Source organism: Gossypium arboreum, chromosome 6 (genome assembly GCF_025698485.1).
Source record: "Gossypium arboreum isolate Shixiya-1 chromosome 6, ASM2569848v2, whole genome shotgun sequence".
NCBI classification, from domain to species: Eukaryota; Viridiplantae; Streptophyta; class Magnoliopsida; order Malvales; family Malvaceae; genus Gossypium; species Gossypium arboreum.
Window position 1 is genome coordinate 26,285,165 of NC_069075.1, and position 14,368 is coordinate 26,299,532.

Below are 14,368 nucleotides of genomic sequence, written 5' to 3' on the forward strand. Positions count from 1 at the left end.
TGTTCCCATTCCTACCCTACATGCATCACAAACAAGAGATATCTCATGCAATTCAAGCAACCAAAATAATTCAATCACTTGGGTTTCCAAGATTCATGGGTTGCAAAACCCTAATCAAAACATTAACAACACTCACCTAAGTCTGAGATTTATTGAACCTCGGTATGATACCACCAAATGTAACACCTTATACCCAGCCTGGTCGCCAAGCCCAAATACAGGATGCCACACCACCATCTCATCTCATGTGCATCAAATGGAAAGCTTAATCCAAGCTAACCATTCTTCTTTTTGTTTATTCAATTAAGATTTAAGTCATTCAACTAGTTAATTACCATTGTTACATAAAAAAACATACATTAATCAGTCTTACATACAGTTGGAAACATTCACAAGGGCTATTTAGCAAAATTTTATAAAACTATTCGTAGGTATCGATACTAATATTCAGGTGTCAGTATTTTCCTTAAGTGGTATCGATACCACTTGGAAAAATGATACCAAATAAGCATACTGTTTTCAGCCAAAATCTTGAAGAATCAAAAATTATTGGTACCAGTTACGAAATATCGATACTTTAGCCCCAAGTATCAATACTCGAGATAAGGAATCGATACCAAAATGTTATTTTTTTTCATGTACATTTTAATTCACAAATGTATCGATTTTCAAATCCAACTATCGATACCTCTACTACTAAAGCTATAAATACAACATAGAAGATCAAATCATTCATTCTAAATAGTTCCTAAGCAACATACATCAAGTACCTTGTTTATTTTATCATTCTATAGCTAAATTTATCAATCCAAAATGTCCAATCATCCAAGCAAGAATCATTATGCCAACATAAATGTTTAAATATTCTAACAAAAAAAATAGCACGAAATTCATATAGGCCAAATTAAAATGTCTAAAGTTCAACAACTCAAAATAGTTCTACCACATTGTTTATTTCCCCAATGCGAATATAATTAATAGAGCAGCTATGACAAATAACCAATCTTCCTTGGATCACTCCCTCAGAAACCACACCGCCCACACCATGACATATCTACTCTACATAGGCTAAAATGAGTGGGTGAGCTTCAACAAGCTTGGTGAATGCAAAGAATTTCCATAATGAAACATATCATCATGCAACACAACCAATCATTTACTCACAAGTACCTTATTCTTAAGTCTAACATCTTATATTATTAAACCATGCATCATTTAATAGTTCATTCTCATAACGCATACATACTTATTCAAGCATAGAACATATTTCACGCAATTACATAACTATGATAGATTAGCACTTGAGTTATGGGTCATAGAGTGAGCTCTATCATCACACTTCGGATACACGAATCTCCTTTTCACCACATAGACTCATAAAGTCAAACATGTCCCAAAAGTGAAGCATATAGCTCACACTCTCCTCATTTCCCCTCACATGTCCCGTTGAATGGAGTTTAGCTCACATTCCCTTATTCTTCCAAACATGTCCCAGGGCCTCAACACCCAAAACCACTGTACATAGAAGTGAGTACTAACAATCCTATGGCATGCCAACTATATCCACGTATCACTGTCAAATAGCATATTTTACAAAACACTATCATAGCCATATAGCATATAAGTTTCATGTATATAATTCCACTTAACACAATAGTCACTATATCCACGTATCACCTTTCATGCATAATACATAACCACATAATCATAAGACAATTATGGATTCAATAAAACTTACACTCGAAACTTAGAGTAGCAGTTTAAGTTACATCTAAATTCCCAAATAACACATGACTCATGCCTACGAGCAGCAATTCCATACACTCACCACTTTATGCTTTTGCCGAAAGCCAAAAGCTCAACTAATGCTTCACTAGCTCGTAGCAAGCTCTAATGAATTTGAGGCTTTACACACAAAAATCATACAATAACCACAATCAAATAACAACCAAAATTCACTTAACCTAACCAAAACACAAGCTTTAAGCTAAGTTCCCATGTAACTTAAACTATTAACATGACAAACTTTAAATTCTAATATCTAGGTCTACACTCAATATTTTTCCTAAAATTAGTTCCATTCATCTAATTTATCATCTACGCCTAATTCGCAACCTTCAAACTAGACAATCTACTCAATTCATGGTATCGACATTTTTCAACATCTTTTAGACAATTTTCACAAAATTTATTAAAATATGAGAAATCATTAATGAAACTTTAAGGTAAGTTTAAAAAACTTCTAATCATGCTGAAACAAGTTGAAAAATACTTTGAAACCACGTTTTATGCAAAATCATGAAATCCACCATTAATGGCTCGATTTTCAGCTTTTATTTAAAACATGCGACTTGAGGGCTAATAATTCAGTTTTAAGGACTAGATATCATGAGAAACTCATAGGAACTTGAAATTACCTTTGATAGAAGATTAGACGAGTTTTGACACAACTTCAAAAAACCCACATTTGGAGAATATGATGAAATCTATTAAGTTTGGGGTGTTTCTCTTGAAGATTTATGATGGTAAATGACTTGGAAATAATAGGAAATCAATGCATTGTGGTTTGCGAATAAAAAATAAATTGAAATAGCAAGGGAAAAAAAGGGATGATAAGCTTGGTGTTTGGAGAAAACCTATCATGAAAACAAACCTGGGAATAGGGTTTTTTAGTTCAATTTGAAAAACTGGTTACATTGCTACAAAAATGCTGACTCTTTTACAAATCAATCCCTTTTCTAAAATTGAAGACATTTAATACTCATTTCAAAAAATTGACTTAATTTTATGAAAACCATTGTCGAAAACATTATCGAGTACCAACCTTACGAAATTTCAAGCTCATATAGGCCAAAATTCCTAAAATACCCGTAAAACTCCTAAGCCCTATTTTGGGGTTTGACATAAACTGCATCGAGTGTCACCTTGATGCAATGGAGGCTCAAATCTCAAATTTCCTCGCTATATTACAAAGCGGTCACTTCCACCACCCTTCGCCCAGTTAAACATACACAGAGAGTACACTTGACCTTTCTCTTTCTTATTATTTGATTATTGCACATTGAGGGCATGTGGGCTAAGTAAGGGGGATTTGTAGGACATGTCATGCTATTATTTGTTCTTCACTGCATGTGTTAATTCTTATGCTAAGACTATTTCATAATTTGTTTGAAATTGAGCCTTTAATTCATATGATTAGTTAATTCATTTGATCGAGGGATTCATGAATAATTGCTCATTGCTTAGTTTAATTGACAAATGTTTTCTATAACTGAAAATATTATGGTTAAATCAACATTCCATGAAAACGTTAGTTCTTTAAACTTGCTTAATTAAATTATTTGTATCTTGTGTAAGTCATTTTATTTTATGTTAAAAAATATATATTATATATACGACTCTGCTAATGGCTTAGTTATGAATGAAGATTTTACAAATGTGACCAAATTCAGTAACTGAGATGAGGTACTTAGGTTGACATCTCACCTCGCGTCAAAATATCTGAGTGATGAACCAAAACCTGCAAACACTCTGCTAACTGAGCTACCATGCGTAGGGAAAATTAATCCATTTGGAGACATATCAAATTGAGTAATTGGGGTCAAATGCTTAGGTTGTCATCTTATCTTGTGTAAAAAGATTCGATTATGTCCCAAACTTGTTGAATAATTTGATCAAGAACAATTGCCTTACAAGTTTGATTGAGCTTCAATTTAGTGAAATGGTTGATTTTGCATATTGTTAGAATTTTATAAACACTTTTTGGTTAAACTGAGTAAATTTCTATTCATGCTACACCTAAATTGTTTGCATTGCGCATGGTTGTTGAAAGAGACTTAATTTCGGGAAAAATTATTGAATGGTTTCTAGTATGGGAATACACAGCATGCTTGAAGACAAGCATCGGCTAAGTAGGGGGAATTCGACAGCAAGTTAATTTTATATGTTTAAGGTGCCTAATTTTGGTCAATTTTTTAATAGAAAGCTACTAAGCTTGTGATTTCTTGCTTAAATTTTATTAGAGACTTAATTGGAGTGCTGAATTTTAAAAACAAGGAAAAATCGGGCTAAATTGGAACAAAAAAAAGTTAGGGGCTAACTTGAAAATTGCAGACTTATTTTTTTGTGCTGATAAAAAAAATATCAAACTTCTGACTTTGACAAATTCTATATTTAGAAAATATGATATTTTGGTTGGTTGTTAAGCATGATTCTAAGAGTAAATCATGTGAAATTCGTTCTTTGATAGGTGTATATAAAGGCTTGTAATTGAGGCATTAGAACACCCTGAAATTTAAAAGGAAACTAGAACATTCTTGCATCATTAGCATTTAAGCATTTTGTAATTTCTATTCTCTTTTTAAATTTTGGTGCAATTTCCCTTTTAGTCCTCTCCCTTCTTCACCTATTATCTTTCATTGAAATCCACTCTCGTAATCCAACCAAGTATGATTAATTTCATGCTCAACTAATCTCTGTTTAGCTTTAGGCCAGTTATTATTCCGCTAGAGAATTGTGATAAATAAACCCACACTAAAACCTTACAATATGATCTTCATTATCTCTCCGGAATATGGGATCCCTTAAAGTTAATTCAATTTCAACTCAAAAAATAAACGTTGAGTTGGAATAGTTTTCCATACAATTCAAAAAATGAGACGGTTGTTTGCCACGTTCTGGTTCCCACGAACAAATTAACGGGTCTAGGTGGGAAAAGGCTAGTAGGATCCTGTTAAAGGAGATATTGATTGGATTTAAACAACTCACGCGGTTGAAGTTCTTAATTTGAGTTGGGATTTCCTAAATTGCAAGGCTACTGATATCTTAAATTGTATACATGATAAGCCATAAAAGTGAAATGTTTTAATCCCATTCTTGATGCGTTTTTGGATGATTTATTATATAATTTAGTGAATTTGATGCTTCTAATCCTTTAACTTCATATTTCTATACTTAGGAGAGTTAAAGGGAGTAAAAGAAGCGGAAAACAGGCCAAAATCGAACAAAACAAGCTATTTTTAGGAACCACACAGCCTAGGCATTCCTACACAGACTAAGCACACGCCTGTGTGAGCCACACGGGCCAGCCACACTCCCATGTACCAGTTCGTGTCGATTTCGAACCCTGTTTCCCTAACACACGAAAAAAACTAATTTTTAAGATTTCTGAGCATTCTAAAGTTTATAAATACACACTAGAAGAAGACCTAAAGGAAGTATGCATATAAGAATGAAGATTCTACTCGAAGAACGCCAACGGATTCAATTCAGAAACAGGATCTCATTCAAGATTGAATATCTCCATTCAATTTCTCTAGAAGTTTTTGGGTTTCTTTATGTCTTTTTGTTTTCCTAATTTTGAGATGTTTTCTTTTCAAATTATGAACTAAATTCCCTAGATACCTAGGGAAGATGAAACCTAAGATAGATCTTATTATTTGATTTTCTGAATTACATGATAAATATTTGTTTCTTGTTCTCAATTATGTGTACTTATTTCTTGCTTTAATATTTTCAGGATATTAATTCAAGTGTGATGTGCTTATTTTAGTGAAGCAAAAGTCAAATCTAGCATAATTGGGTGGAGTTGCATGCAATCCTAGAAATACGACGACATAAATCTACCAGATTAGAGTCAAATCTAATAGGGGAATCCATAGATCGAGTTAATGCGACAATAGGGGTTTTAATTAGAAAAAGATTTCAATTAATCAACCTAGAGTCAGTTGTTCTTATTCTCGAGAGAGATATTAACATAATTTAAGGATTTCTACAGATCAGGACAAGTGAATAAACTATCTAATTAAGATTCAAAATAATAAGTGAAGTCTTGGTGGATTCTTTCCTGGGTATTGTCTTTCTCTTTGGTTATATTCAATTATTTTCTATCCTATTCTCTGTCATGTTCTTAATAATTAGTTTAGTTAAATTCAGATTAAAAACATCTCCTTTAGTTTATAGGCTAGATAATAAAATGATAGTAATTACTAGTACTTTTAGTCCTCGTGGATACGATATTCCCAACTCATTATAGCTATACTACTATTCGATAGGTGCGCTTGCATTTGTCATGACTTTAGTTAGTGTTAGTGAACCACTCATCAAGTTTTTGGAGTTGTTGCCGAGGACAAAGATATTAGGAACGCTTGATTTTTATTTATTTAGCCATTTATTTTTATTTCATTTTATTTTTATTTTTTATTTCCTAATTTTTCTTTTATTTTTTTTGGCAGGTTCCTTTAGTTTATGACTAGAAGAAACCGTCGGGACCACTACTTTTCGACAATGAAATTGAAAAGACAGCTCACAAAAATCATAAAGAAGCAAGGCAAAGTCGATAAAGTATAGTAGAAGAGTAAGAGGACGTTATTAATATTACTGAGGAGATGGTTAATAATCATAATAATCATCTACCTTCTGTGGTTGTTGCAAATCATGTAAATCTGAATCTTGCTCCTCGTACTATGTACAATTATGGCAAGCCCTCATTAACTGGAGCTGAATCGAGTATTGTGAGACCTGTTATTACTGCGAATAACTTTAAACTGAAGCCAACCATGACTCAGATGATTCAACAATTTGTTCAGTTTGATGGTTTGTAAGATAAAGACCCAAATACTCATTTGGCTAACTTTTTGGAATTCTGCAACACTTTCAAGATAAATGGCGTTTCTGATGATACCATTTGCCTTTGGTTGTTTCCCTTCTCATTAAGAAATAAGGCTAAACAGTGGTTGAACTCCCTTCCACGAGGTTTTATCACTATATGGGAGCAAATGACCGAAAAAATTTTATTAAAATACTTTCCACCGACTAAGATAGCTAAGCTGAGGAATGATATCTCTTCCTTCAAACAAATGGATTTAGAGACCTTATATGATGCATGGGAGAAGTATAAGGATTTATTGAGAAGGTGCCCTCACCATGGATTACCTCTACGGCTACAGGTTCAAACTTTTTACAACGGTTTGAACCCTTCAACTAGGCAATTGATCAATACAGTCGCCGATGGGACTCTGAATAACAAAACACCTAAAGCGGCTTATGAGTTTATAGAAGAAATGTCACTGAATAATTATCAGTGGCAAGTCATGAGGACAAAGCTGATGAAAGCAGCCGGTGTTATTAACGTTGATGCAGTCATCATGTTATCGAATCAGGTAGAAATTTTGAATAAAAAGATTGATGGTTTATATGGTTCTACGCAGGTACATAAAACGATGCAGTGCGATACAAATGGAGGAGGGATGAACAACCCAGAATGCCTATCCTACAGCTCTAGCACAGAGAACAAACAAGTTAACTATATGGGTAATAATTCTAGACCTCAGAATAATCCCTATAGTAACACTTATAGCACAGGTTGGATGAACCATCCTAATTTTTCTTGGGGTGGTCAAGGAAACCAAATACCACAACCCCCTCCAGGCTTTCAACCACCTTACTAGCAAGAGAATAAGCCGAACTTTGAGGAGATGTTGACGAAATTTATTTCGGTGTCAGAAACCCATTTCCAAAACACCGAGACAACACTTAAAAATCAACAAGCATCAATTCAAGTGCTCGAGAATCAAATAGGTTAGTTGGCTAAGTTGATTTCAGACAGACCACAAGATAGCTTGCCGAGTAATACCGGAACTAACCCGAGGGAGCAGCTTCATGCAATTACTGTGAGAGATGAAGAAGTGTTAGTTGAACTTGAACCAAAACTAAAGCAAGAAAGTGTGGTAAGTCAAGGTAAGGTTGAGGTGAGCCACAGTAAACAAAAACCGGAAAGTAAAGAGTATAAACCTCAGTTTCATATCCCATTGCGACAAAGAAAGGCTACAAAAACGAACAACTTGGTAAATTTTTTAAACTTTTGAAAAAGTTGCATATTAATTTAGTGTTTATTGAAGCACTTTCGCAGATGCCCAATTCCATAAAATTTTTAAAGAAGCTTTTAGCAAACAAATAGAAGTTAGATGATTCGTTGAACGTGGAGCTAAATGCAATTTGCTCAGCTATCTTAATAATTAAACTATCCAATAAGTTGAAAGATCTAGGGATTTTTACTATTCTTTGTTTAATTGGTAGTTTAAGTGTTAATAATGCTTTGGCTGATTTAGGGGCTAGTATTAATGTCATGCCCTATAAAATGTTTAAACAACTAGGTCTTGGGAAACCCAAACAAACTAGGATGAGTATTCAATTAGCAGATAGAACTATTAGATTTCCTAGGGATATTGTTGAAGACGTTCTTGTTAAAATTGATAAATTCATATTCCCAGTTGAATTTGTTGTTTTAGACATGGATGAGGATAGTGATATGCCTTTAATTTTACAAGGACCATTTTTAGCAACTGTCAGAACTATTATTATTGTTGGTACAGGTCAACTCCTTCTTCGTGTAGATGATGACATGATTAAACTCCAATCTCCTGATTCTGCTAAGATGATCGAGTTGATTATACGAATTCTATTAGTACAAGTAACCTTGTGGCTCAACATTCTTTGCAGGAAACTCCGTGAAAAAGTGAGATAGAGCCACAGTCTAACTTATATGACAAAAGTAGGTCAACTTATGAAGAACGAATGTTGAAAATCGATGAACTAGACGAATGGCGGTCACATGTCAAGGAGAAACCAAGAATACACGATGCAAAACTGAAGCGACTCCATGACGAGCTTAAGGATGAAAGAAACCACTTCAAGGTTGGGGACCAGGTACTGTTAGATGAAACGGTACTTAAATTCTTTCCATACAGTACAGTCGAGGTAAATCATTCTGAATTCGGCACTTTTAAGGTAAATATCACTCGACTCAAACCTTATTTTAATAATAGAATTGACAGCAAGAAAGAGGAGTTTCGACTTTGCGAACCACCATAACATGCAAATCTGAGGTAAGTCGAGCTTAGATTTTAAATAAGCGCTTCTCGGGAGGTAACCCGAGTGTTAACATTCCTAAATTACTAATTTTATCTCATCATATTTTTAAAATTAATTAATTTTTTAAAAAAATATTTTTTAAAACCCACACGGGCATCTCCTTGGCAGTATGGATCTTTTGAATTAGCTTTAAAATTTGAAAAAAATCAGCAGCGAGTTACACGGCTGTGTGGAGCCTAGGACTTAATTTTTCTAAAAATTGATAGATACGGCCTAAAACAGTCCACATGAGTGTGTGACACGGTAGTGTGGACCGCTGATAAACCGTAATTTATACATATTTTTACCCCATGCTTAACGCATTTTATGGATGATTTCCCATTAGAATTGGTGAATTCGATGCTCCTAATGCTTTAATTTCATGTTTTATACTTAAGAGGACATAGGAGAGCGAAAGGAACGAGAAACGGGTCAAAAATAGAGAAAATGGGCCAAAGTACGAAATCAACACGGCCTGGACCTCCTCATACGGGCAGACCACATGGCCGTGTCAATTTGGCAGGCTCAAGCACGGCCTGAAGTAATCGCACACGGTCGTGTCCCTGCCGAGCCCAAGTTGAGTCCAATTCGGAAAAGGCTAATTTTGAGGGCTCTTAGGCATTCCAAAGCCTATAAATACACCCTAAAGGAGAAAGAAAAGGGGGACAGAGAATAGGGAGTAAGGAATTACTCCAAGGAAACCGATTGATCCATCTCAGAAGCTGGATTCACTATCAAGATTGAAGATCTCTCCTAAATTTCCCCTTCAGGAGTTTTGGGTTTTCTTTATGTTTTGTATTCTTTATTATTCTGAGATGTTTTCTTATTTAGTTATGAGTTAAAACCCCTAAACACCTAAGGGGAATGAAACCTAAGATGAATCTTGTTATTATTTTCTGAATTGTATGATAAATATTTAACTTGTTCTTAATTCTTGGTTTGATATCCTAGGATACTGATTCAATATAAGCTCTTATTCAGAGGAGGAATAGACCCTGTCTAAGAGCACATTTGTCATAATTAAGAGGAGTTGTTTGCGCGCCTAGACATAGGGTGACAAGATTTTGCTGGATTAGGGTGAAACCTAATAAGGGGATCCATAGATCGAGTTAATGCAACCCTAGGGTGTTAATTAGAGAAAGGTCTCTATTATTCAATCTAGGGATTAGACATTATTAGTCTTGAATAGGGATAATAACATAACTTAGGGATCTCTATGGAATAAGTTAAGTGAATAAATCGTCCGATTCGGAGCCAGAATAACAAGTACAGTCTAGGTGGATTTTTCCTTAGGTATTGTCTTAATTCAATCAATTTTCCCAAAAGCAATTCCCCAATTCTATTCTCTGTGAATTCTTAGTTTAGATAATTAGTTAGTTAAAACAAAACCTCTTTGTTCTTAGGCTAGATAATAAAAAGACAGTCATTACTAGTACTTTTAGTTCCTTTGGGTTCGACAATCCGGTCTTGCTAAAACTATACTACTGTTCGATAGGTACACTTTCCTACATCGCGATAATAGTTAGTTTTAAAAATGATTAATTATAAATATTTAAAACCTATCACGAAATCACGCGATCAAGTTTTTGGCGCCGTTACCAGGGAACTAAGATATTAGGAACACTCAATTTTTATTACTTTAGCCATTTATTTTTCTTGCAATTTAATTTTATTTTATTTTTTATTATTGGCAGGTTTTTATAGTTTATGACTAGAAGAAACCCGTTAGGACCACTACTTTTTGACGAAGAAATCGATCGCACAATTTGCAGAAACCAATGAGAAATAAGGCGAAGCTTAAGATACACAGAGAACGAGAAAGAGGACAATACTGGACCCACAACTGAAGAGATGGCTAAAAACCAAGACAATCAGCTACCTCCTACAATTGCGGTTAATCAAAATCCTGCTCCATGCACTATGTATGATTATGCTAAACCTTCTTTAACAAAAACTGAATCAAGCATAGTTAGACCTGGTGTAGCTGCAAATACTTTTGAACTAAAACCTAACACTATTCAAATGATACAGTAATTTGTTCAGTTTGATGGTTTGCAGGATGAGGATCCCAACGCTCACTTAGCAAACTTCTTAGAACTATGCGATACATTTAAAATTAATGGTGTTTTTGATGATGCCATTCGTCTTCGGTTATTCCCTTATTCATTGAGAAAAAAAGCTAAACAATGGTTGAACTCATTACCACGAGGGTAAATCACTACTTGGGAACAAATGACCGAAAAATTTCTATTAAAATATTTTTTGCCGACTAAAATGGCTAAATTATGTAATGATATCTCTTCGTTTGTGCAGATGGACTTAGAAACTCTTTACAATGCATGGGAGAGATACAAAGACTTACTGAGAAGGTGCCCTCACCATGGGTTACCGTTTTGGCTACAGGTTCAAATGTTCCATAATGGCTTGAATCCTTCGACTCGACAAATGGTTGACGCAGCAGCTGGCGGAACCATCAATAATAAAATACCTGAAGATGCCTATGAGTTTATAGAGGAGATGTCACTGAATAACTATTAGTGGCAAGTCATGAGGACTAAGCCAACTAAAAAAGCAGGCGTTTATAACGTCGATTCAGTTACAATGCTGTCAAATCAGGTAGAACTTCTAAATAAAAAGATTGATGGTTTACTTGGTTCTATTCAGGTACATCCAGTAATGAGGTGCGAGACGAATGGAGGAGGAGCATGCATAAAGTATCAACCCTTCAACCCTAGCATCAAGGAGGAACAAGTCCAATATATGGGTAACAATAACTCTCGATCCCAAAATAACCCATATAGTAACACTTACAATGCAAGTTGGAGGAACCACCCAAATTTCTCAAGGGGAGGTCAAGGAAATCAAAAACCACCTTCAGGCTACCAACAACCACCCTACCAACAGGAAAAGAAGCTAAACCTTGAAGACATGCTGTCTAAATTTATCGCAGTGTCAGAAACCCATTTCTAGAACACCGAGATGGCACTTAAAAATCAACAAGCGTCGATCCAAGGGCTCGAAACTCAGATAGGCCAGCTTTCCAAACTAATCTCCGAACGACCACAAGGTAGCTTGCCAAGTAATACTGAACCCAACCCAAGGGAACAACTCAACGCGATTGATGTTCAAGATAAAGAAGGATTTGTTGAGCCTAAGCCAGAACCGAGGCAAGAAACTATGGTAAGCAAAGGTCAAGGTAAGGTAGGTCACAATAAAAACAAATCAGTGAATGTCGAATATAAACCTCGTGTGCCATACCCCAACGCGACAAGGAAAGACCGCTCAGATGAACAATTTGGTAAATTCCTTAAACTCTTAAAAAAATTACATATTAACTTACCATTTATTGAAACGCTATCGGAGATGCCAAATGTAATGAAATTTTTAAAGGAACTTTTAGCAAATAAGAGGAAGCTGGATGAGGCATTGCATATGGAGCTAAACGCAGTGTGCTCAACTATTCTGCAAAATAAGCTACCAAACAAATTCAAAGATCCAGAGAGTTTTACGATTCCTTGCTTAATTGGTAGTTTAGATGTTAATAATGCATTAGCTGATTTAGGGGCTAATATCAACGTCATGCCTTACAAAATGTTTAAGCAACTAGGTCTCTGGAAACCCAAACAGACTAGGATCAGCATTCAATTAGTAGATAAAACTATAAGATTCCCTAGGGGTATTATTGAAGATGTCCTAGTTAAAATCGATAAATTTATATTTCCCGTTTACTTCATTGTTCTAGACATAGAGGAGGATAGCAACACTCCTTTAATTCTAAAAAGGCCTTTTTTAGCAACTGCTAAAACAATTATTGATGTTGGCACAAGTAAACTCACACTCTGTGTGGGAGATGAAACAATCATCCTTCAAGCTCGCAATTCCGACAACACATTGGAAATCAAAGGTGATCGTCTAAACACATTGCAACCTTTTTTGCAGGAAATGAGTCTGAAGGAATTACATGAGCCATTCTCAAGCAATAGTATAGGACCTATTCATGAAGATCGAAGGCTACAAATCGAGGAGCTAGATGAATGGCGGACGCATAAATCAAGAACACACGACAAACTGAATCTACGATAGAACGAGCTCAATACCTTTCCAAATCAACTTAAGGTTGGAGATAGAGTCTTATTAGATACCGCAGATCCCCATATTGTCGCTATCACACCGAATGAAGAAATCCCTCTTACGGTACTTAACATTTTCCCATTCAGTACGGTCGAGGTGAGTCATCCCAAGTTCGGCACTTTTAAGGTAAACAACACCCGTTTAAAACCTTATTTTGATGAGATTGATAGCAGGAATGAGGAGTATAAACTCCTCAAACCACCATGATCATTCAACGGAGAGGTAAGTTGAGCTTAGACTATAAATAAGCGCTTCTCGGAAGGCAACCCGAGCACTAACTGTATTAACTTCTTTAAAATTTAGTCTTCAACACCTAACTTACTAACGGAGCTCTTGAATACAGGTTTTCCACAGAGACACGGCCAAGCACACGGGCGTGCTTAGGGCCGTGTAAAAATAGGGCAAAGATTTCCCCAAACACGAGCTACGATAAAATGCCACGACCGTCCGACATGGCCGTGGTCGAACCTGTCAAAACAATACGAGCGTGCGACACGCCCATGTGGAAGAACCATGGGCGAACCTGTTAAAACAGCACGGTGTGCGACACGCCCGTGTCTAGTACCCGTGGACAACACTATCAAAATAACACGAGTGTGTGCAGAGCTACACGACCGTGGGAGAAGCGAATCACATCACACACGGTCATGTAACATGATCATATAGCCACATGGCCTAGACACACGGGCGTGCCCGAAGGCTGTGACGATATCTCACTTTGCGACAAACATGGGCTGGACACGAACCACACGGGCGTGTAAACTGGCCATGCCACTTGAAAAATTAGATTATCTATCTTCTTTTATTTTTCTTTCATTAATTTTTGAAGATTCTTTTGTTTTTAAACACGGCTTATCTTTATGATTACTACCAAATTATTCCCCCAATTCTCCTTCTGTTCTTCAGAATCATGTTTGTCCTCCAACTTTATTTCCAACAACTCACTCTCGCTAATCCAGGAATTTCATCCATTTTTAACTCAGGAAGTTTCACTTCTCTCCCTATCTTATTTTTATATTCTTATATCTATATTTGTACATTGAGGGCAATGTACATCCTAAGTGTGGGAGGCTATTTATTCCATTATCAGAAAAATCCCTGAATGACTTTCTTGTTCTCTTGAAAAGCTCTCATATCATATTTAGGATAAATTTTGATTGATTTATGATTGTGATTGACATATCTTGAATTAAAACATAGGCATTTGTGCATTGATTGTTTAAACTTTAAGACATTAGAGAATCAAGCATGATAAGTTGATTTTTAAGAATTTAAAATCTTAGGTTGTTTCCCCAAAGTTTAGGTATTACATTGAGTTGGAATTCAC

At 35.5% G+C, this 14,368-nt stretch overlaps 2 non-coding genes across 2 annotated transcripts; both read right to left on the reverse strand.

Moving 5' to 3' along the window:
• Positions 1-6,824: 6,824 nt before the first annotated feature.
• LOC128294804 (small nucleolar RNA R71) lies at positions 6,825-6,931 on the reverse strand. Its single transcript, XR_008285111.1, has one exon. It is a non-coding gene; the product is annotated as a small nucleolar RNA R71 (small nucleolar RNA).
• Positions 6,932-11,190: 4,259 nt separating this feature from the next.
• LOC128294493 (small nucleolar RNA R71) lies at positions 11,191-11,297 on the reverse strand. Its single transcript, XR_008284802.1, has one exon. It is a non-coding gene; the product is annotated as a small nucleolar RNA R71 (small nucleolar RNA).
• Between the last annotated feature and the right edge of the window lie 3,071 nt (positions 11,298-14,368).